This window comes from Melanostigma gelatinosum (genome assembly GCF_949748355.1).
Source record: "Melanostigma gelatinosum genome assembly, chromosome: 2".
NCBI classification, from domain to species: domain Eukaryota; kingdom Metazoa; phylum Chordata; class Actinopteri; order Perciformes; family Zoarcidae; genus Melanostigma; species Melanostigma gelatinosum.
The window spans coordinates 26,059,563-26,084,113 of record NC_136635.1 but is presented as its reverse complement, the minus strand read 5'-3'; positions in this window follow the sequence as shown (position 1 = coordinate 26,084,113).

The following is a 24,551-nucleotide window of genomic DNA, read 5'->3' as shown; positions in this document are numbered from 1 at the left end:
TCTAAAGGGGGTAAAATGAGATCATGTTCCAAAATACAGACATTTCTGATTCATTTTGGTTGAAGAAACACCCTAATGTGAATGAATCAACCTCTGGTGAAGCACTCAGGGGGGGGGGGGAGCTCCTGAGAGCATGTCTGACTTTGATGTTAACACAATCCTTCTCTATAAAAGTGTGCCGAAGAACTTTTGTTCTCCAGCAGTTCAAATGCTTAGACAAAATAATATTCTGCTTCGCACTTAATTCATGCTGATACTGGATCAGCTTCATTACAAAGGTGTTGCGCTGCAGAAGACAGGACAAAGTCACCAGATACTTTCGGTTCAGCTTCCACTCTCTGTTGTGTAGAAATGACATGTGGTAAGACTTCCTTGGCTGATTGCTTTTTCAGTGATACAGTACTTGGAACAAAGCACAAGTGTGACACAGTTCACAGTCAGCGGCCTACATCAAAGAGAAACATCCAGTAAATAGCTTTCAGGGCCTTGGCCATAGCATAAGCAAGACTCAGGTACAATTCCAATGCACTTTTTTTCCAAAACCTTATTTCACTGAGAACAAGAAGAAACTTGTGTTAAGTATAAATCAGTGCTCCAGAGGCTGTGTTCATTGTCCATAGACCTCTTTCCCAGAGAAGTAATTGAGTGTGGAGGGTTGCTGATGCTGGCAGAGAGAGAGAGTATGTTTCTGCTCTGCTGCTGCCAACGGCCACTCAGGGCCCGGGCCGTCCATGGAACTAATGGAGCTTCCTCTGGGCCGCTTTTCCCCTCAGATGGGCACAGCTGGGGGAGATCCGCCACCCAGAGCTGGGGTTTCACCCCCCCCACACCTCCAATCCACACCCAGCTGCCGCCTCCTCCCCCCTGCTCCTGCCTCCTTGTCCTGCTGTGCCACTACTGGGCCTGTGCCGTCAGCCTGCTGCACAGCGCACACTCCTTGCAGAGGGGAGGTGGATGTGGGAGTTACAAAAGTGGGTGGACCACCGTGATAAGTACTGTCAGACTCATATCTGCCCGAAGAAAATGGCGGTTGCATTGCATTGGCCAAGGTTTCTCTGCAGAGGCCAAGAGACAGGCATAACACGGCCATCTAACAAGGGCAATGCAGCCGGCTTTGTGCTGGACCAGTGGGTGGTCGGCCTGTTGATATGCCTCTGTGGAATCCCTCCATCTCTCAGACATTTTACATGGCCAAGGAGAAATGTCCGGGTAAAAGAACCTGAGTCATAAAAAAGTTACAACAGTGTCTTGAAGCAGGGGCACAGGACTTTTTGATGTTTTCACCCTGCGTTCTTTGTGACTCTGTACTGCGTTTTCTATTACTTTGCTCATCTAACTAAACTTTACCAACCTCTAAACCTAGTCGTCTGATAAAAGCAAAATATACCTCCATTAAATGCAAATAATATGCATATGCATACAACTACTTCACCCCATATAAAACCAAAGTCAAAGTTGGTCAAGTAGCATAGGGCTGCAGCGATGACCTTTTGCAAACAATACGAGGGAGCCAGGACTCCCCTCCCACATTGTGGGTGACGGATGGTGCGTGTGTGCGAGCAGGTTATAAAAAAGTGTTCTTCAACACCGTGGAACTTGTAAAACATAGCGAGGGCTGCACCCTCTGCAGCCACACAGCAGGATCCAATTAGGACTCTTATCTACTAATTATGTCCCTTACACATCTGCATTCCGGAATTTAGAAAAAAAAAAAAGCCTGCTGTCCTCTCTCCGTAACAAGCTCTCGAATTAATGAGATTGCTCTGTAATTGAACCTCTTCATGGGTCCCTTGGCATGCAAAATACGCTAAGTTAAATTTGTATTAACAGAGCATCAATCATAGCTGATCAAACGATAAACAGTGTTGATGATCACAGGCGTAAAGGGGTTGCACCTTTATGTAAATGTGCTGTCCACCTCTGAGCAGAGGAACATGCAGCTGTAGGAGGATGGAGGTGCGAGAGGAACACTGTCCCAGGCTTGTCCACTGTGGGGCGCTGTGCTCCGGATCACAAACTGTGATCAGACAGAGCTCACATGAATACACAAACACATTCAGTATGTGTATGTTTTTGTGTGGTAAAGACATGAAGACGCACTCACACACATAAAGCTATGTTCACAAGCTGCACCAGTCTTTCTTTGAATATGGTGCTTCCAGACTGAGCTGGAATACATTCTGTTGTTATCATAAGGTATACTACATTATTTGTTTCATCAGACAACATGTCAAAAATAAGAAATTTAAACGGGTAATAATGTAAGGCCAGAACATTTTTGGATCAATTTCAGTACACTTTTAAAACTTTCGTTTTTGATTTTTTTTTAGTGACTCGGCTAAACTCCACATTGCATTGTGAATGCTTTTCATACGTGATTATACATTAGGATATAATGATTACATGAAAAGATGAATCTATATTTATGCAAAATGAATCTGAAGGTATAACAAGGTTTAAGGTTCACATGCTAATGTTCTTATAACATGAATTTGATCTCGGGTTAAACAAAGTCACAAGTTCCAGTGCGACGAAAAACAGCAGAGTTCATTCGATTTCCATGAACATTTATTCCATGAATGTAGATTAAATCAAACAGGCCTTGTGTAACTCGACCTCTATGTGCAGATCCTGGTTGGCCTGCACTATCACATGTAAACTAGATGCAAAACAACATGAGGTTGCATAAGACTTTTAATATTTCAGTGAAAACTACAATGACAATAAATATAAAAAGTAAATAAGACGGCACTGAATATCTTCAGGAATTATGAAATGACCAAATATGTTATACTTCATAGAGAAAATGTCATTATCTTCCATAACTTTACCGTTACTTTTACACTTTTAAGATACTATTAAGTTACAAACACAGAGCAAGCTTTAATGTCTTGATTCCCATTAACAACATCACTATTTCTGGGATTTCAGTTTCACTATTTTGATGCTTTCCCTGGCAAACTGGCTATTTCAAGATTTCTTTGAGAATATAGTCATGCAGTCAAGTGTTCTCACAGTTTAACATGTGCTCGAGACTTAAGAGAGGGACACCGTGTGGACGCTAGCACAGCTATGTCGAGTGGAGTCCCAGTGGTTATTGTCGGAAAAACAACATGACAAGCAGATGGAACATGTTCATCACTTTGCACGGCATTTAACAGTACGCGTTACTTCAAACACTGTGCAATTATATTGTTATCGTGCCTCTTTTAAAGTAAGAAATGCTATCGAATTATCAGGTTGGTTAGTAAACATATTCTAAAGGTATCATAGAATACGAAAAGGAAAGTTTATATTCACAGTGAAGGCTGACTTTAGTTTTATATTTGTGTCCCTTTAATTTTCTGCTTCCAATCGCTGCTGTTTGGCTGGAACCTGGCCATTAATAATTGTTAATAGATGTGATCCCTGACCTGGACCGCGTGTCACTGACAGCCATGTCTAGCATATGACTGAACAAGGAAGACAAGGGATCTGGAGGTGAATGGAGGAGGAAGAGGCTTTCTTGCAAGGCTGAGCTTACTTTATTAGCATTGATTCCCTTTTTTATGTATTTTGTCACAGCTAATGCAATCGATCAGCGCTGCCACTGGCCATGCCCCCTTTAAAACTTTAACTAATTCTTTTTTTGTGTGCGCCATTTAGCCTCAAAAGTGTCTGATGTCCTTTTAGAGGCATTAATCATCCTTGTAGAGAGATTGTGCTCCTGTTAAAAACCGACCATGGTGGATGTTTCGAGAAAGCTTTGATGGGCTACATCTGCTTTTGTGTATTAAGAAAATGTAACATTTTTTGACGTTTTAAACGATAAGATTTCCTAAGCAAGGCTATTTTGTATATTTGTATCGCAATATAGAGATTGTAACTTCTCCTCTAAAGCTTAAAAAATTCACACTAACCATAAAATATAAAAGCAGTGCATGAGGTCAGTAGATTCATATTTATTTTAAAGTATTATATTGCATGTTTGTGTTATTACCTTGTTGTTGGTGGTTATTTCAGCACAAGGCGAGGGAAAAGCAGCTCTCAGACCAATGTGGCTGCAAAGATAACATCTTTCTAAGAGAAGAGGAAAAATGAAAGGAAAGGAGTTGTATTTTAAGATCCCTGACTGGTGTTGGTGTCAGCTCTCCTCCCCGTGGCCGGGCATGTTGACAGTAAAGCAGGGATCGAGCGCAGTTCACATGTCCCCTCCATCTCAAACAGGATCCCCACTGAGGAGAAGAATAGCAATTAGCATGCTAAAGGTAGCACAAATGCAAGACCATCTTTGAACCCCCTCTGAAGCAATCTGCCTATGACTAGCCTTTGTAATAGGCGGATTGGCTCAGTGTTTACACGGGATAATCAAGCATGTGGGGTTTAGTGAGCACATTTTGGAGGCTAACTTGTGTCAAACTGAGGGTCAAAGAGTCAGGAGAGATCTGAAATGAAACCACATGGAGGAAATTTATATTATACAGAATTGCAGACAGTTTGATCCTCAACATTTTATGCTGTCAGCTTTTGCAGGTCCTTTTCATGGAACCTGCCCCGTTGTTCCTCCCGTAGCCCAGAACAGACAAACCAAACACTGTTTTCACGTTTTCAAATAGAAGCCTTGCTGTCATCATTCAGTGTGGAGTCGGGTTGAAAATACTGAAAATAGGTTTGTGCGAGCATGTTTAAATGTCTTGCTTTATCCAACGAACAGTCCAAAACACAAAGACATTTGAAATTAGGAAACAAGATATTATTATTAATTGATCATCAAAATGCTAATTTTCTGTCAATCAACTAATCGATGAATCGACGAATTGTTCTCTCAGCGGGTTTGTTCTGTTGTCTCAGATTCTCTCTGTGATTACTTACTTTATCTTTTGTTAGAGCCAAACAAGACATGTTATTCATTTGGACTGAGCTTTTTGTATCATTTTTCAGTCGACCATGAAATGGGTATTTGAACAAGAATACAAGCTGAAGAAGTGTAAAGGTGCAGCTGTATTGGTCAAATATTAAACAGCACTTTTCATACTCCAATATGATGCCAATAAACTCATCCAGCCCTAAAGGGAGTTAAAAAAAGAGGGGCGTTCAGATTCATCTGCTTTGGAGGTGACATGGTCCGAGTCTCCCTCGTGAGCTGCAGATCGGAGTGTGTGTGCCGAGACGTGCTTGAGCGTTCTTCATCAGCTTATGGTAATGTTTTGAACAGTGTGACTGCTCCAATAGAAAGCCAGCTGACAGCCAGTGACATGGCCTGCCCGTCACCTGACACCTGCCAATAGAGGGGGAGGGCCACACACACACACACACACACACACACACACACCTGATAATCATTGAATTATACACAGCGCGCCTCTTTCACTAACCTCTCCTCTCCCGGGACCCAGCTGTTCATGAAATACCTCCCAGTAAGACAGTGGGGATGGAGGAGAGGGGCAGCTGGGGGAGGCTGGAGGGAGGAGGTGGAGAAAAGGCATTAAAAAAAAAAAACATCACGCCTCACTGGCTCCCAATACCATGCACATTTTTTAAGAGAGCCAAAGTGAAAAGATACAATTTCACTCAATGAGGCGGGCTGCAAAGGCAGGCACAAAGGAGACAAGATAGTGCAATCTAGAGGTCACTGACACTGCCTCTGCTTTAATTACTACACTTCCTTTAATACTTCTGCAATGCAACTGTTCTCCCACCCACATCCCCACCCCCGACACACCTCTTCCAGACGAACATGAACATATCAGTAAGAGAACAAGTGTTCACTGTTACAGCTGTATTGTGTGAGCTCAACGCTGTGTTCATTTCCTTGAGCTTTTTTAATGTGCTGATCGTGTTGATATTAGATGACAAAGAGCAGGTTTGTGACCCTTTACCCTCCGGATGATGCTAGAAAAAAATATTCCCCCGTCCTCATTTCTCACTCGGCTGACTATAAGTGAAAAAGATACATAATGATGGCACCTTTTTTTGGTGTCTGGTGAAATGAATGTGGCATTAAACTTCAGGTCACGGTGTTGATCAAGAGTATCACAGCTGAAATAGGTAAACCAACCTGAACACACAAGCTCAAATGGACATAAAAGCTATTGCAGACCTATGGGTTTGGCCCGGTGTGCACTGAAACGTCAATGTCTATTATTTGGCATTATTCTGTGTTTGTTCAAAGTATAGGTCGACTGAAACTTTCCCTTAAAGTACAGGGTTACTGCCAGATTATCCTGGAACAATTTTCACCTGTGATTCAGGTTCAAAATTTCAATTTTCCAAGAGGAAAGTAATGGTAAAATCCAAAGGGATTCAAAGAACATCTTCTGTTTCTACACTACTTGAGAATTCATCATTTTTTCAAACCAAAGTTCTATGCCACAGGAAAAATTCAAGGGGTGAGCAGCAATGGATCACATCAAAAAGCAGTGTATTTGTCTCTGGTTAAGTTTTGATGTGTGTGCTTGTGTTGCTGTTTTAAAGGATTGCAAGCTGGGTAAAGGGAAAGGCTGCAGTCAACAAAAGGCATTATATACCGTGCCCAGCCAACCACTTAAGATATCTTTGAAGATGAATCAATCACTATATTATAGTGAAAGTCCACAAGGTGCCTGGCTCATGATCGAACACTGCGTCTGCACTTCATAGCAGTCTACAGGGCATTGATGGTCTGATTGATCGCAGAATGGAAGTGACTGGAAAGAAGAAAAGGATTATGCTTGTCAAACGCAGTCAATACACCAGGCCGGTGGTCAAATGTTTGCAGTAAATCTCAAATAGTGTCTGCAAAGCTAAAAACGAAAAACAGGCAAAAGTAAAAAAAAAATTCATTTGCTCGGAGGACCATCCTCTTGCATCCCCACTCAAACTGACAGGCCTGCAAATATGCAGTGGGACGAGTAGCCTAAGGCTTTAGGAGATTAGCAATGCTTTAAACATCAAAACAGCCCTTTCTATTATCTCAAGAGGGACCTGCCATCTAAAACTGAACAGAATCAGCTCAGGCCAAAGAATATACTGCTTCATACACAAAGTGCATGATTGTTTCACCTCAGCGAGATTGTGATTTCAAACTTTTTTTTATGGTTCTCTACCTCACACTATAGGTTCAGTTTGTGTCCCTTGACAGTACTGGTATTAAGAGCTGCCTCATTTTGGAAAAAGTATACGCACAAGTCAAAGCATCAAATCCCCGCGTTGGCACGAGGATATTGGAAACAGCTAACAATGATATCCGCGCATCAAACAAAGCTCAGCAGGGCTGCTATTGGGCTTAGTGTATTCAATGCGCCAATCGCTCGAGTGTTATTTACAGAGGATTTTTCTTTTATGGAAAAATCAAGACGTGATTGATTCAGGTTAATGTGACTGCAAGCCAGCACCAAGCAGCATTTCAGCGCTCAGGTTAACAGAAAACACTAACTTCCATAAAGTGCTATGGAGATAAATCACTGTTATCCTGACAGCACTGACAGCAGTTTAAGCAGCGGCAATCATCAGAAGCACCTCGGGAGCCCCTGCGCTGCATTTTCCAAAATGTCATGGGGGGGTTTGATGAAAGGGGAGGAGACGGGTGGGCTGGGGGGGAGCTACTGGGAGAGATGGTCATATCAACCACCCATCAGTGTGCAGGTGCTTTACATAAACATCCCAGAGCAGTAAGCAAATTCTGTTGACGAATAAAGGTAATAAAACAGAGAGAGGGGTTGGAGGGGCGACCTGTCCCCGGTGTATTCCCTTTGCACTGCGCTCTCACTCACTCACCAGCTCACCCGAGTGAGATTATGGTGTTTGCTTTTATCTGTCAGAGATCAATATTCCAAACGTCCGATAAAAGAGTAAATTGAACTGGGAATAGACTGAAGTGCTGTAAAAGTACAAAGCACAATTATCAAAAAGCACTTAAACTGCCGAATAGGATACACATATTAAAAATGCTGAAATGGATGTCTCGCAGCCATAATGAGAGCTGATACTGGTCTCCCATCCCCGCTAGCCCCACCGCTGTCTTTTGATCACAGCACTGTGCCCTTCTGGATGCAGTCACAGTGGTCAATGCACTCTGTGTAGTATATGAACCCCTGGAGGCTGCGCTTTAACACGCCGCCATTAGGTGTGAATGACTCTTTCTGCCTTTATGGGAAGTGCATTACGGATTTAAACTTTGCGTGAGAGTGCTAACTGTGGGGATACAAGGACATGTGAGAGGCCCTTAGAAACAAACAGATAACGAGGTGAGTCCATAACCCTCTTTTGGTCGACGGACGTCACTCACTTCCTTCAGTGTAATGGTCTCTTGACTTCATGCTCCTTTGGCCATACCCTCAACAGATACGTGTTTTCTGATCTGACGCCCCTATTGGCAGGATGATGTTTGAAATGATGTTGGAGTCTGAAGTTTTGCTCAACCATTCGTCCTTCTGTACCTCATCCTAATGGTCTTTATTGTCACCTGAAATCCCCTTTTTCTCTTGTCATACGACTGCTGCTACAAGGCTTTGTCGTTTTGCGGTACTTGCTTAAAAAACTGTTGTTTTTCTAGGGAGGACAGACTTATAATAAAAAGCCAGCATAAGGAATACCATCAGTAAAAACATGTCAAACTTACTCAGTATGTCCAAAATATATAATAATAGAGCTAAATAATCCACATGCTAACCAGATGCTAACCACACTGGCAGGAAGTGTTCAGTCCAGGCCTACAGGTACAGTAGGAGTATAACTTATACTGTCAATCATACTGATTTAGAGTGTTTTAACGTGATCATTTAGAAATGTAAAATAAAAAAGCACAGCTGTTGATCGAGATCTAATGAAACCTCAACACAGAAAAACTAAGGGACTTTGCTGCTATTTATCAGAAAAGATGGGAAATATCAAGGGCATGATGCAGATAATATTTCCATTGTGTATTATATTTGGAATATCCCTTTAAGCAGAGAACATTAGATAATGAGACAGCCGGAGCAGGTTTATGAAGATGTAGAAGGCTTGCTTTTACTGATATCCGGGAATCTTCAGATAAAGACATCCTATTACTCCTTGGCATGATATGCCGGCCTATTGTTCTCCACCCTATCTAGATGATCCTTCATTAGAACCCTGATCAATATGCTCTCTTGATTAAGTGGGAAGAGAGACTCTCATTTCATTTTCAAGCATTTTTACGAATCGATGGCAACATTATCTTCCAACAAATGACAGCGATGCAAGGAAGGCATTCTGAACGCAGGCCAATAAAATCATCTCTGACCATCTTGTTTTTCACTAACACCCCACCAAACCGACACACACGCACACACACACACACTTAATGCATAACTTGCATGAATAGGCACATAAGGAAAAACACGTAAATACAAACAGACGCACGCGCTGACTACAGAGTTGCAGAGTAAATCATGGAAGTTGGTAATCAGTGGCCTGATATAATTGCAGACAGAGCTTTTAATCTGGAATGGTAAGACATTAAGTAAATTAGTTTTTAAAGATTTAAGATGTTTAAAGATTTCATTTGCAGATACCTCTGATTCAATGTAGCAAGGGGAATCACCGTTGATTGAAAGTGATAGATGGTGGAGCTCTGTAAAATGTGTCGACACTGCAAAGCCAGGCTTCATTATTGAACAGTGTCTACCTCACATTTTTTCCTTTTGTATGTTTTTAACCTTATTTATTCACTGTAACTAAGCATACGTGGTGTGTTCCAGTAACACTTTCTTCACATAAATATATATGTGCGTACTTTCATGTCTTGTAGCTGTGGGGAAACATAATCTTCTAGTTTTCTCTCCAAAGAGCTCCACTGGAACTGCTGAGGGATCAGTTCCTCGCTCTCGAGCACCTTGATTGTAGATCTTAAAGAAATGTTTCCCTTTCTTTATGAGTGTCAGATGAGAAGACTGATACCACTTTCATGTCTGCGTGTTCACCATAGAGATATAGTGAAGAGGTGATTAGCTTAGGATGCCATAAAAAAAACTGGAAGCAGGGGAAAAAACAGCTGGTTGTCGAAAGTTTTACAACATAATGTACAGCATGAAGCATTGCCAGAGCTGGAATAAATTGCGAAAGTTTCTGCTACAGCAGTCTTACAAACATCCACTACTATTTACTTGGCAGTGCCATCAAAATTGGTTCTGCGCATAGCTCTGGGATCAGCCGGTGATGTTAAAGTTGTACTATAATAGTCGTTGATGGCTTTTTAATGTGTATTTCTATAACAGAGGGCTATAATAACATCAGGCAGTAATATGATCAAACATTTTCAACACTTGGTGTTCTATGGGCTAAAAAAGTAGACTATTAAAAGTTGTATTATTATTAAATGATATACATTACATATGTGGGTGATAAGTTATATTGACATCAACTTGAAGACTAACAAATACAAAATCAGCTTGTTCAATATTCGTTTGTGACAAATACAAATAATGTTAGAAACTTGATAACCTGCATCAGAGTGATGATAAGTTAAACATCAGTGCTGTTGAAATGCTTCATCATAAAAACGTCAAGCTAGTGCTGCAACACAAAGCTAACTTAGTTAAGCTCGTAAAAGCCATAACTTTGAGGCAAAGATCATCTTTTTTTAAAGTCTGATATCTGTGTTATAGCCGATGTGGTGTCGTAAGGCTACCTCCTCAACAATGGGAAGGTTTGTTTGAGAAAAGCAGAGTAAAATGTGTGAACCCATCAGGACTGCAGCTTCTTAATTGTACTATAGCCAGCAATATAGCACCACATTTGGAAATAGAACAAACAAAAGAAGGAGCTAGCTGCATGAAGTCAATATTAGTAATTGTGTGGCAACCTGGGATGACAAGACACAGGAAGTCACTGCACCCGTTGTTTGTGAAGAAATAGTGACAGCACAAAATTATCCCTAAAACCACAAACTGGTGTTTTTACATTTCTGTTTGTGAATGAATAAAACAAGTGAGATGCAATTGGGGAGCTTTAGAGTTGCTGGTAAGCTGCTGTTGAACCTTAGCAGGGTCGTTTTTTCAAGCTTAGCAACCTTAGAATGGTTCCAGTCCAAGCTAGGCTAATCACAATCGGACTCATTTAAGTCTCAAATAGAAAGCGAACAAACATATAACTAAATGGTTCAAATATTTCTTTGTGGCCAAAAGGAGTCCAGGCCAAGTTTCACCATGATTTTCCCAGGCTGCCCAGGTATTTTTTTCCGTTCTCACAAGCTTCTGCTCCAAACTTCAAGTAAGCACCATCCACTTGGCCTTATCACAGAGATACTTGTGGTAGCAAAAAAAAAAAATCACAGGAAACACAACACAGCCATATTATTATCAGGCTAACCCTGTTCAAGATGTTTCTTTTGTTGTTCAAGTTCAGAAGTGAAGTGTTTTTAAGTCTGGCCACATCCGAGTCCTCCTCTCAAGGACAGGAACGATGAGAAAAAAGGCCCACAAGAGGATACATTTTTCCCCATTTCTGTTCAGAAATCCAACATTTTATGGGTTGACCCATTAAAGAGAGGGCACTTGAGTCACTTGAGGGACTTCAATTAACCCCTGGGGCAGTTTGGTCTGCTGCTCAGTGACTCTGGGCACAGCCTCTCCAGGGTTTGCCTCGCAGTGTAGCCATCTGACAGTGAGCTAAACAGACCCAATCGATGCCTGTAAAAGAAAGGCGAGTGAGCTGGTGTGTTATCACCCACCGCGCTGCACTGTTCCTCCTTTTGGTGCCCTTCAGCTTTAATTTTTTCCAGGATTCAAATCACATTTTTGATATTTGCTTTATATGATAGAAAACTGAAGGGGAAAATCTTCAGGGAAGAATTAGAGGCTTTGTGCTGGCCTCAAGGGCACTGATCTGAGGCTCAACCTAATTTGGAAAAATAGAAAGGTCTTGCTGTGTTATTATCATTTGTGCTGGTGCATTTGATACCGGGCCGCCTCTGGGGGTTGAGCAAACAGACGGCAATGGCGAGAGGCGACATCTTAAAGTGATATTTCGCTTTTGTGGACTGTTTTCACTTATCAGAAGTTCAGGAGCATACCATCTCCAACATTAGCTGCCCAGGGGATCGTCCGTCCGCAGCCCCCACTAACACACACACACACACACAAGGACACACACTTTAAGGCCTTGATTTGATCACAGAAGCTGTTGTAGATATCTAGCAACTTGTAGACTAAGTAGTGAGGCCGCTGTGGCCATTGCACTATGCAGTCGACTTTCACTTTTAGTGACGTTTCATGATATTTCTGACTTACAAAAGGTTAAAAAGACTTTCACATTGTCATCTTGATTACAAAGGGACTGGGCATAAACTTGAACTGGGTCAGATCAGTGTGGGAAAATTCAGCCCTCAGTTCAATACATTCAAACAGCCCCATGTTATGAGACGTGGGATAGTGCAGCTTGCACATACTGTCTTGGCCCCTGTGAGGATGACTCATTAACTTCCCTAATCCTCTCATGTGGTGTTTCAGCAGAAAAAAAAGATGAAAAGCTCACTGAATATCAAAAACAACGATTTCTGAACTCCTCGCATCGCCTTCTCACTCGTTGACAAGTGTCTCTGAAAAACAAGATGCTACATGTTCCAAGCATGCACATCCTGTGTTAATGAGCTTCAAAATACATTTTGCGGCAGCTCATGGCTGCACAGCGCACCGCTGTGGGATGAGAACAGCTCAATAAAATATACACAGGAGGTCGAAACGGTAGGGAAATAAAAAACCCTTTTTGACAACGTTAAGCCTCGCAGCTGCTTTGAGGCAACTGAAGGGTTTTTATCAGCTCTTCAGATGTTGGATCATAGGGCGCCGAAAGCTTTCCAAGGGTAAGCAAAGTCAGAGGAGTCAGTACTGTACCAGCACATGCCTCCCCCCACATGATTAATTCACATGTCATAGGGTTTTTTGCACTATCCGTCTGCACTATATGTGAGGTCCCGCTGTCTTTGTTACTTGTATATTTGTATGTCAGTATGCCTCGTCAATGTCATTTCAAAGTAATTCAACTTAGATGAGAAGCAAATGCTCCACTTCAGATTTAAATGTAATTTCACAAGTGACCAGACCTGAACAGTCTTCTGTCGTATCGCTCTTACGCAGCACTGTGGTGAGGTAAAGCTAACTCAAAAACTGTTTGCTGACTTTGTAAAACACAACTGCCTTGTCACGTTAACTTGTCACTCAAGTGAAGCAGCAGATACACTCATATGAAAGGATCAGGTGGTGCACGGAAAAAGTGTGGGGAGGGTTGTGGTCATAAACTGCAGGAGCTAAAGAGTGCTGAAGGGATGAAATGTTTTTTTAGGTCAAGGTGGCATCGCACTGGTTCCCTCGATAAAAAGGCCAATGGGATTCTTCTGTTGAATTTTGACACGAGTTTATTATTCTTACACGTTTTGTTCTGCAGGATAAACTTTAGATGCAAGTTTTGAAGCATGAATGTAATTGCTAGACATGAAAAGCTGACCTTTAGGCTATGAACAAACTACAACACGGTTGCACGAGTGTGAGAATACACAACGAGGCTGTGAAAGCAGAGAAGTCGGTGTCATGACGTTTTGGAGTTAGCAACTGCCCTTTTTAAGACACATAAATGCTTAAAAATTCATATGAGGGGTATTTGACATATTTTATACCGTGGAACAAAACGTTAAAATCTCTTAAGCTTGTGTTAACCACAGACCATATTTCAGGCATCTAACTCATTAAAAAGAACGAAACGAGGTAATGGGAAGTGCAAAAATGCTCACTAATTTCAGGTGATGTGACTCAATCCTCGAGCACTCTATACACCATTCCACAAGTTTTCAGTTTTAAATGTAAATCGTATTACCATTACCCTTTGTCATTGTCATGTGTCTTTCTCAATCTGGCTGGACATTAGAAAATCTTGCAATGTTGCGTGTTAGACTTCAATCAGATGTATACTTCTGTAAAGTCAGAGTCAATGCCAGAGTCTCGCCTGGTTCTTCATGGAAATAATCGAATTGAATCGTTCAATCCGGTATGACAGCAGCCACAACGTAATTTGCGTTTGAATCAATTTTAAGGAATTAAGTGTCAGTTCTAATTTGAAGTTTTTTGTTTTTGTTTTTAAAGACACATTTTTTATACTTTTACATGAATGCAAACTTATAATCACACCTATTGCAAACCCAAAAGTGCTACTCTAAGCGTGCTACAGCAAATAATTATTTGCAGATGATATATGTCCTGTCTCGTACCGTAGCCTCTCAAGGAAGGAACCCTTGAAGACAGTGTGGAAATGGCTTTGACATGATAAAGGATGGAGATATCAAAGGCAGCTGCACTTCAGGAAATACATCTTGAGAAAAGAGTCTTTATAATTTAGTTAATTATTAAGAGGTGGGTTACTGAACAGAGGTGGGTTATCGTTGGAAAATACATTCCTTGACTCTTCGTAGCTGCCCAGGGGAGAAGGAAATGAGTTTATTGATGCATGCTTCTGTCTGTGTAGATAGCGTTATAAAGAAGAGGGTCAAGCAACAAAAGCCGCTGTAGGAGCGTTCTATAATGACCTCGCTCTCAAACCATGGCGTAGGTTAATGACTCTGCACCTGGCCTGGGCTCCTAACAATGATTTTTCAGAGGCACTTGTGTGATGTATGAAGCTGTGATTATTTGGGGTGTGTATAAATTTAAAAAATGCCGTCTTGTTGACATTCTGAATGATGAAATAAGAGGCACTTTAGGTAATTCCTCTGATAAAGCAGCCCGACCTCATGGCGGATGATAGAATCAAAAGCACTTGCATGGGTCGCTGTCATGATCATCTGTCTAGTCAGTCCATTAAGGCCGAGCACAGGGGCTTCGACTCCCTGCCAAGAGCGCAAGGAACTCCACCATTCTAAATGGGAACATCCTCCATGAAGACAAGCGGTCACAGCGACATGAGGAGTTGACTATCTACAGTTCTGCAACAGAGACTTAACCAGTGCACCTTACAATGATACAGCAGGCTGGGAGTCAGTCTTTGACGCTTCAAACCACAAGGCTGCCTGTCCTTCTGATATCTCAATGCCAGACACAATTATGATGAAAAAACCTCTCACCGTGCTGGAAACAAAAATAGAAGTCACCCAATTTGATACAGTATCACATTTGTTCATCAAGACGCAGTTCCAGAATCTGAGATTGCCTTTTCTAATTAGTGTTGACGAACCAAAGGCAACATCCTGTTTTTACCCATATCCTGTCCTCTGAAGAAGCAGTCTGTGTTTGTTGGGAGCGGAGGGCGTTTAACATTAAAAATGATGATATTGCATCAAGGCGATAAATAAGTGAGTAAATATGTGGACAGGAAGCAGGATGACGGATAGCAGCTCTCGCTGCAGCCCATTAGTTGTTGACAGCTTTCTGCAAGGGAAGCAGGCCGGAATCTGTGGCCTGTAATTCTGTCTCATTGCCACGCCAGTCGGCACTTCCTCCCTTGGACTTTAATTCATCTCTTATAGTTTGCCTGTCGCTGGCCTTTGTTTTATTGCGGAGTAACTTGCGATCTACGATGCCTGATATATGGCCGTAATTGAGCGCCTACAAATCAGAGAATATTTTCATTGATTACCTCAAATTGTCTAATTTTTTCTATGTTCTTGGTCCCTGATTGGATGGTATTTACTGATTGCCTCTTCCTAACTTAAAAATCAATCAGTGGCCACAATCAGAGTGGCTGGATGAGTCCAGGCCAAGGCAGCTGCTCCTTCTCCATCAAATAATCTCTGAGGCAACAAATAAATTCAAATTTTTGATGATATTTATATATGCAGCACTTGTGTTCCGTACAACAGACTAGAATTCATTGAACGTATTGGGTCTTTATTTTGAAATTAACTTCATTCAAATCAATTCAATCCATACAGCGCAGTAATTGTCGAAATGGATGCCTCTCACTGGAAGACATTGGATTTCAACAGTCCCAGGGCCTCTGACTGATCTCTTTATGTCAATAGTGTAACTGTATTCACATACATTGTGCATTGCACCATGATGAACAGAGTTTTATTTCATCTCTTTTAACCGTAATGATGTCGTTAGGGATGGCAATGGTTAGGGATGGCCACCGCTCTGGCATGGACTGAAATGTTGTAGAAACATTCATAATCCACAGAACGGGAATCCTAACGATGATCCCCTGACTTCTCCTCTCGAGCCACCATAAGGTTGACATTGTGGTTTTTGTGTGATGTGAAGCATCTCAACAACTATTGCATGAATAGCCATGGAACATGCTCAACTAAGCTGGTGTACACATGGATTCACATCAACGCGTTAGTGTTATCGTTGTGAGCGTGATGTTAGCATTTCGCTCATTTAGCATTGCTGCGTGTAAGTACAGCCTCTCGGAGACCCGCATGGATGTTCCATTTCCGTCCTACGAAATCTTCACATTCTGCCGTGATGTCATGTTTCTGATGCGGGGTAATAAATAGATTGATCTATCAGAAACTATCAACAGTGTATGAAAGCAAAGCTACGAATCACAATCACTTACAATGATCTGAACTCGTGAAATCCAGACATGTACACTTACAGTAACAATGCATCATTCGGTGGCTGGAATGAAGCCACTGTTGCAGTCAGACTGCATGTTTCCAGCAGCACGATTTAAATCTTATTTCACTCCCCTGCAGCTGCTTTGGCTCTTTTCACTATCAGGCTCATTTTCCTGACAGTGACCCTATAGCTTTCGCTTGCACTTTTGACACGAGCTGACTTCCTGTTACAAGGTGTGGCGGATAATTATAGAATGCATTCAGGGCAGCAGAGGTGTGCTGCTGTCCGGGCTGAATCTAATGCAGTCACATCTGTTTAACGTCACCATGCGGGAGCACCTACAGGTCTAGGAGGGAGAACAACAAAGCGACACAGACAGGGAGACACTGCCGGTGAGACTGGGCAGGTTTAATGCTCTGGCCACTGGCGTCTCGGATGGTATCGAAGAACAAGGAGGAAGCAATCTGCGCGTTTGTGGAGGGGACGTGGGATCAGTGCGTGTGATATGAGCCTGTGATGACAAGTGCTGATTTATATTGAGGTGGACGTGGATGTACAGAGCCCTGAGGGGTGGCTCACCTACTCGCACATTACCGTCACTGTCAGGAGGGGACAATGAGGGGAGAGAGGGAGAGCGTTTTCCTCATCCAGTGTAACCACAAGGATCAAGACTCTCAGCACCTGGCAGAAGATCACACGACATAAATCAACCATAAACCTTGTGACTTCAATATATTTTCATGATAATATCCATCATTTTGATCCACAATGTAAGTCACTGAAGAAAGTGAATGCATTTTGCCGCCTGTTGTGTACGTGTGTGTGCGAGAGAGAGACCGACAGACAGACAGGCATGGCGTGAGAGTCATTACCCTCACTAATTCCATCTGCTGACATACACATTGCAGGGTCATTTCAAAACTGCAGGTCTCAAATGGGAATTTTTAAGCTCAGCCATTAAAATCTAAAAATTCAAATAACTTTCTTCATTGAGAATTTTATAGATTCCACATTACACATGACCTTGAAAAGAAAGGAGGAAATGAGCGCCAATGAAAAAAGGGCTTGCTGGGAGAGAGTTAAAGAGGTTAAAATAGTTTAAAATGTCTGATGAAGGTACAAAGCTGGCTGTATTCACTGACAGCACCAGTTTGTACATTTTAGAACAATATTAGATGAAAGGTGCTTTCTTGGGAATCAGGTCACCACATGGCAGGGACAATGCTGTGGTTAGGACTGCAATTATACCAATCAAAAGATCATGTTATCAGACGAATTTCTTTGTTGCACATTTTCTTTGATGATCTGTAATCTTTCCAAGGACAAAAAACATTATGAAACAAAACGGTTCCGTTACAATCCAACCCCTGGTGAGTGAGACATCTTTGACTCATTAAAAACTCCCAATTTTTTGTGGGACTTCCTGTTTGGTCTATCTCACATCCCTGCTTACTAACGGCAGCCTGTGTGATGAGTGTTTTCCTCTTTGCTACAGCAAAGTCCACTCAAATATTTACAGAGCTCCTTTTAATAACTGCATTTCCCTCACTGTTTTTTCTGTCGCTCTGCAGCTCCAGTTTGATTTTGCTGAAAGATTACAGCGATAAGAAAATCTAAACATCCGCCAGGTTTATCCTTCATAGGTTGCGTTTTCAGTGGCCTGCATTGTCTCTGACAATTAGCCATGAGAAATGGAGCCCTCGGTCGCAGGCCTTGCCTTTATTGTATGCTGACAGACAATTCCCTCTGGGGTCGCAAGTCTGCAGCCACACAGAGACAATAGAAAGACAATAGCAAAAGACAAACCACAGAAATGAGCTGTGAGAAACAGCATGGCTTTTAACTCCTTTGGGAGGAAAACCCTGCCAACAAGTAAAGGCAGGTAACATCAAGCTCATCCACTGTCCACCTCGCTTGGCTTACTACTGTTTTCTCCTCATATCACCTCCTCCTCTCCCACCAACTCAACCCCCACCTTCAGACACCCACCCCCACCAATAAATCCATCTGGGAGATCAATGCCGCAGCTAATCACTAAAAGTTATCAGCTGAAGCCTTGCCAAATCAGCAAACACAATCACTATGTAAATCCATCTTTTCCCCTCCACAAAGAATGGCTTGCTTTGAGTGTAAGAGAGCTCCATGTATGAGCTCAGTCTCTGAGCTTCTTTCTCTGAGAACTAAATGTGTGATAGAAATGGACAATATTGGCAACTCTGAACCGCTGCACATTAATGTGTACCAGTTCTCAGCACAGAGCCGAGGGTTTTCTCAGAGGAGCTACATATTCTCACTAGAATCAACAAACTCCCACACTGGCGGCACAAAACAGCTCAATAATAGACAAATAGACAGGAAGCTTGGTTGACTCTTAATGCACGCCATCACATAATGAGTAACTGCCAGATGTTTATTCTATCTGTATGATATCAGCCATAACAACAGCTACTTTGTATGTTTTCATGTTATACTTTATATGTCTATAAAGTTGCCATGGGCTGGTCATTTATATGCTTAGATTGAGCTTTGATGGTGACATCTGTGCTGTCAGTCATGATGCTGCTGTGGCCCCCACCTTCCCCATCGCCGTGGGCAACCCCCCTCTACTGCTCGTCTCTCTCTCTCTCTCTCTCTCTCTCTCTCTCAGTCTCTCTGTCTCTCTCCCCCCACACTCTCTCCCCTAGACAGCTTGGTCACCCAGGCCTGCAGGAGAGGGTCTCACCATGATGAAATAGAGGTAGGCAGTTGTTCCTTCAGCCCCAGGGTCATTATTTAAAAAGCGACAGAGACTCCAGTGCGTGAACGTGAGAGAGGTGAGGAAGGAGGGAGGGGGAAGAAGAAAGACGGAGAGGAGCGAGAGTGAGAACAGCACTCAGGAAAGAAGGGAGGGAAGAGGAGAGGCAGGAGGGGGGGCTCAGTTGTGCAGGTGTATTGTCCAGCGGAGGGAGAGGGTGCTGGGAGACAAATGAATCCAGCAGGCATTTGGTACACACCGGAGATTGCTTATCGATCCAGATCGCAGTATTCAGGCCGGCCTGAGAGAGGGCTGAGAATTTTCTGAGGGAGTTAATAACCTGGCAGCTCAGCTGTCTTGTCCAATTCACCAAAGGCAGAGGCCTAATCAGGGCTGGATTCCTTTTTCTGTCTGAGGAGGGGGCTGTAGCCCTCCACGCTCTCTTTCAGCTTTGGCTTCTCTCTCTGTCTCTCCATCTCCATGTTGCGCTCCCCTCATCCCTCCCTCCGTCCGCAGCCCCTCACTTCCACTCCATCGGAGCTCTGCAAGTGATTGAAATGACAGCCTATAGAAAGAGGCTAATCAAATTGTTTATTATCAGTCTGAATCAATATGTATGGATTGTTAAAACATCAAAGTCAGCCCCTGGAAAAGTAATAGTCAACGGCCGGCAGCAGCTGCTCAGCTAAGGCTGGGTCCCTGGGAGCCTCGCTCCATTTAAAGCGACTTTCACTCTTACTTAAGTCCTGATGACCCGACGAGGTCAGTTGGCTGAAGGCGATGTACATGGTTGTGCTATACAGCGCAGCTGAATACAAACCCCTCTAAACTTCCCTCCAGCTATTCAAATGCATGTCTGTTCGGGCTGACTGATAAACAATCCATCAACTAAATAAATGAGCCACCATGGTACTGAGATAAAGACCATCGCTCACCTGCTTTGCTCCAAGCTAAATTTTGGACAACTGGTTGTTGGTTCCCTCAAATTCCATATTTTTTCACCCATCCACTACTTTGAATCCAACTCTCCTCTCTTCAGGAAACCGGTCTGGATTGCAAATGAGGTCAGGCTGATGAATGAGTCAACTGAAGGGATACAATTGCTTTGAGATGGACATTGTAGTTGGTTTCTGGCCGCAAGACAAGCTGGCATGGAAGATTGATGGATAGCCATTGTCCATTCATTGGCGCTGTGACACCTGATGTTGGCCAGGGTCTCCCTCCACCTCCGACACCCCACAAACACAAGGCACATTGTGGCTTGATAGAATGATTAGACACTGAAAGATATCTTCTTCTGCAGCTCTCCATCTTGACCACTTTACAGCTCACAAACATTAAGATGGATCACAGCGTCTACACCCACCAGGTCAAATGTGAGTGGATTTGGGCGGCCTTACATGACACGAATTATGTAATATGTAGTTTTATTTTTACTCCCTGAAAAATGCATACATCTCTGCATTTCACCAGCACTTCAGGTCAGCCAAAGCCAGGTCACGTTTGAGTGTAAGGAATATTAAAAAAGACGGACTCAATCCGTTGCCCCCATTTTGCTGCCATTTTTTCTGTCACTTAATTCAATGGTAACCATTTCAAACAACACACTAATCCATAATCGCTATAGGAGAAGCTTCCTAATTGGTATTCCACTCAACTCCTTATCATCAGCTCCATTACATGAGCCACATAAAGGCACCATCATCCGTCATACACCAAATTTGTTCCGTCATTTTTCTTTTGGATGGAAGATAAGGGCCAGGGGGCATATTGATTTTATAAAAAACATGAAGCTGAGACTCCAGAAGTGGAATATTTGCCTCTTATCGATAATTGGTCTAATAACCATGACTGACAGGACAAAAGAGACACATCAGGGACTAACACCCTCAGAGCGAGAGATATCGGATGAATTGCGTTGTCGAATATTTTTGTTTTTATGTTTTTTACTTGAAATGTGCATTTTTTTCCCGCTCATTTACTCAGTTTATCAATGTATTCTAAGATAGAAGACAGGAATACTTAATGGAGAAACATGATAGTCACTCCAATGAACAGTTTTAATTAAAGGGGTAAAGGGAAGTGTTGGGTGTGGTTTTGGGAATGTTTTGCAATTTTTCCCTTCATCATGGGTCAGAGAAGTCAGAAAAATAAAGAGATGACATTTTCATCTCACTCTAGTTTGAAAGTAAAGAATATTAAACAGTCAAATTAGACTGCTACTACATTTTCTGATGACTATTTGATGAATTGTATCACCAGTGTAATACTTGGCACTTCCTATGTTAACTTGTAGTCTTCAGGCCAACATGACATAAGATAGCGTGTCGGATTTCCTTAATGAGGCTGCTCTTTCTCCCAATGTCCATTTAATCTGGCCCAATAGTGCCCCCAATTGGTTTCTATACCTGCAACCTTCTCTGTCATGGAATCACTCAGGTGAGTTCACGTTGCTCATCATGAGATACATAGTAAGGCAACTTGAATTTGTGTTTGTCTCAATCAGTTTTGTACAACAAAATGACAGCCTCTCCTTGCCCTCGCAAGATACAATGTGTAGACTCTATTCATCCTTACCCCTGTCCCCCCCCCCCTCTCTCTCTCTCCCCCTTCCACCTCTTACTCTCTACCAGGCAGACCCAGCTCTGAGCCGTAGATGATGGCAGGGTTACAGTAGGGTTCTTGCCAAAGTATTGCTGGGCACGTTGCTGCATAGTAAACACCCAGGGCTCCTGCTCTTGACATGATGGGGGTCTCTAATTGAAGAGTGCAACGAGACACCCCGAGCCAAGGCTCTCCCAATCAGCCCTACACCCACAATTAAGTCCTCCGTGGGATCCAAGGCGTTGCATTATTGATGGAGCAGAACGCTTGATTAGAAACTCTTAACACAGCTCCGGAACAGACCAGCCAGTCCACTGTCATTAAACACCACTTAAACCAAGTCAAAACATACCAGTTGGACATGCTTCTTAAACATCCGGGTTATGATGGAGATGGGGGGCGGGGAGTGCGACTGGATTGAACATCAATGCTTTGTGCAATGCCGTCTGCTAGCATATGCTGAAGGGTTTTAGTCACACAGGATAGGAAGGTAAACAATATACCTGCAGGCCAGTTAACAGACGTTTTCTTGATGACTTGCAGGGAAGAGGAAAATAGTGGATTACACGTCCAGGAAACACATGTCGGAGATAAAAAATAGCAAGTGAACCGCAACAATGTCAGCCCTCCGTATGATGAGTCAGTGAATGTTTGAAATTATAACAACCCCTTCACCAGGAAATATGTACTTACATCAAAGCCAGGCTGCTCTAAGTGGGGCTAAACATATTACCGGCCCACAGTTAATCAACTGCTGCCAAGTACGTAGATAATGCATCACTTCATATCAAAAGCCCTACTAATGAGAACAGGATGATGTATACAATACCAAAACATGCATACAGATGTGTGGATGTAACATTTAGATGAGGATGTAATGGGGTGTCAAATGAAAGAGTGCAACAACATGCTGTTAGATGTAGACTGAGGTGTAGGCTTCACTTTAAAGATGTTAGCGTTCCCCCTTTGAAATAAACTGCACTGTTACACAGCACAAAAGGCTTGTGTTTGTGTGGGAGTGGATTTCTGCAAGAGGCTATTAGATGCACTTTTTGCTAAACATGCGTCGCGCGCATGCGTGTCTGCAGGAGAGTAGAGGGAATACTGCAAATTCGTCCGCTTCGCCTCTGCAATAGGCCTAATTAATACACACTCATGGGTTGATAACATTGTGGCTGAAAGTAGATCTCCTTAAGAGATACTTAATCCAGCTAAAGATTGCACTGCTCCCCTCTCTTCCATGGCATCACAATCAAAGGTATTGGGCGGGTCTCTGGTGGACTCATTAGCAGACTGCTCAGCGGTGGGGGTCTCGGCTAAGGCGCAGCCTCCCCACCTCCACCCCCCCTACCCCCGAATGCACATAAACGTCAGCCTCCCTACATACACAAGGACAACACTCGCTGACCTGAGCAATCAGAGATGCTCGTATTATTATGACATTCATTAAGCATCACTGATGGAAACCCTACACACTCTCATCAGCACTGTGATTAATCACCACCTTATCGGCAAGCCACAAACCTCCCACTATCTGCGTGTAAGTGTGTGTGTGTGTGTGTGGTTGAGCTCTCTTCTTACTAGGGCAGGGGTCAGATATCAGGGACAGGAGTGATCAGTAGCTATTCAGTGAACGTCATCCAGGCTAATGAATGCTCTGGCAGCACCTTTACACAAGTGTCGCCACCTGAATGTATCTCACAGCAATGAATAAAACACTCGACCAACTGAATAGGAAATTTGAGATGTAGCATGTATGTCTTGTCTGTGTGCTTCTTAAAAATGTATTCACAGCAGAAAAAAACGTCTGAAAAAGAAATCAATTGGAATTGTTAACCTGTTACCCTGAACGGAACATCTTCATATCTTTATATCATGAAAAAGATGAACTGTAAAGTACATATCTATCTATCTATAACATGCATTCTGCCTCTGTCTCTAGTCATGACCCCTGTATGGAAAGCCACTGTGGTCTTTTTATCGGGTATAATCTGTATATCTATCCTTGTACCTGATCTGAATTCATAATACAGCAGGTTAGTAAGTGGGATCAGGTTAAAGAGTGCTGAGCCATGTTAAACCACTGCACCACTAGCAGCATGCATCATGTCCACGCATTAATAAAAGGCAACTATGCTATCATTATAAGCACCATACGTGCCCGGGCTCTACTTCCTGGCTGCTCTAATAGCTAACTGGTCAAGGGTGATTTATCTGCTAAACTGCTTTTGTGTTCCACAAGCCTGAGAGATGGTTTAGTTTAGCGTAGTCTGCCATAATGTGCTTTATAAATACAAAAACAAATGGTTGCCGAGGGAGGAGGAAAGATGTAGCTTGTATATTTGTGTTGGGTGGGGTGGGTGTAGGTCAAATTGTATCCTCTTGTGCCTTCAGGGGAGACAGGAAAAGCCTGAGTTATAACTCTTCCATCACCTGCCTTCTGCCGCCCAAGCATTACTCAGGATATAGCGCAAATTGCAGCCGGCATCCATTAGTTCTTTTCAGGGTTAATATTGATGTAGATATCATTCCTATCTGCTGTGTCATTTATTTGAAATACTATGTGCGAGGAGTAGCTCCGGCAGTGAATCAAATCAATTGATAGAGCAGTTAGCCTTGCAGCCCGGGCTGCTTGGGAGCTGCCGAGCGAGCATGAAATATTATGGAGATTGTTCTTTAAAGTGATCTCTTCATCATCATTTGTCTGCAGCCTGGGCGATCCTATCCCCTACTGCTGCGTTCCT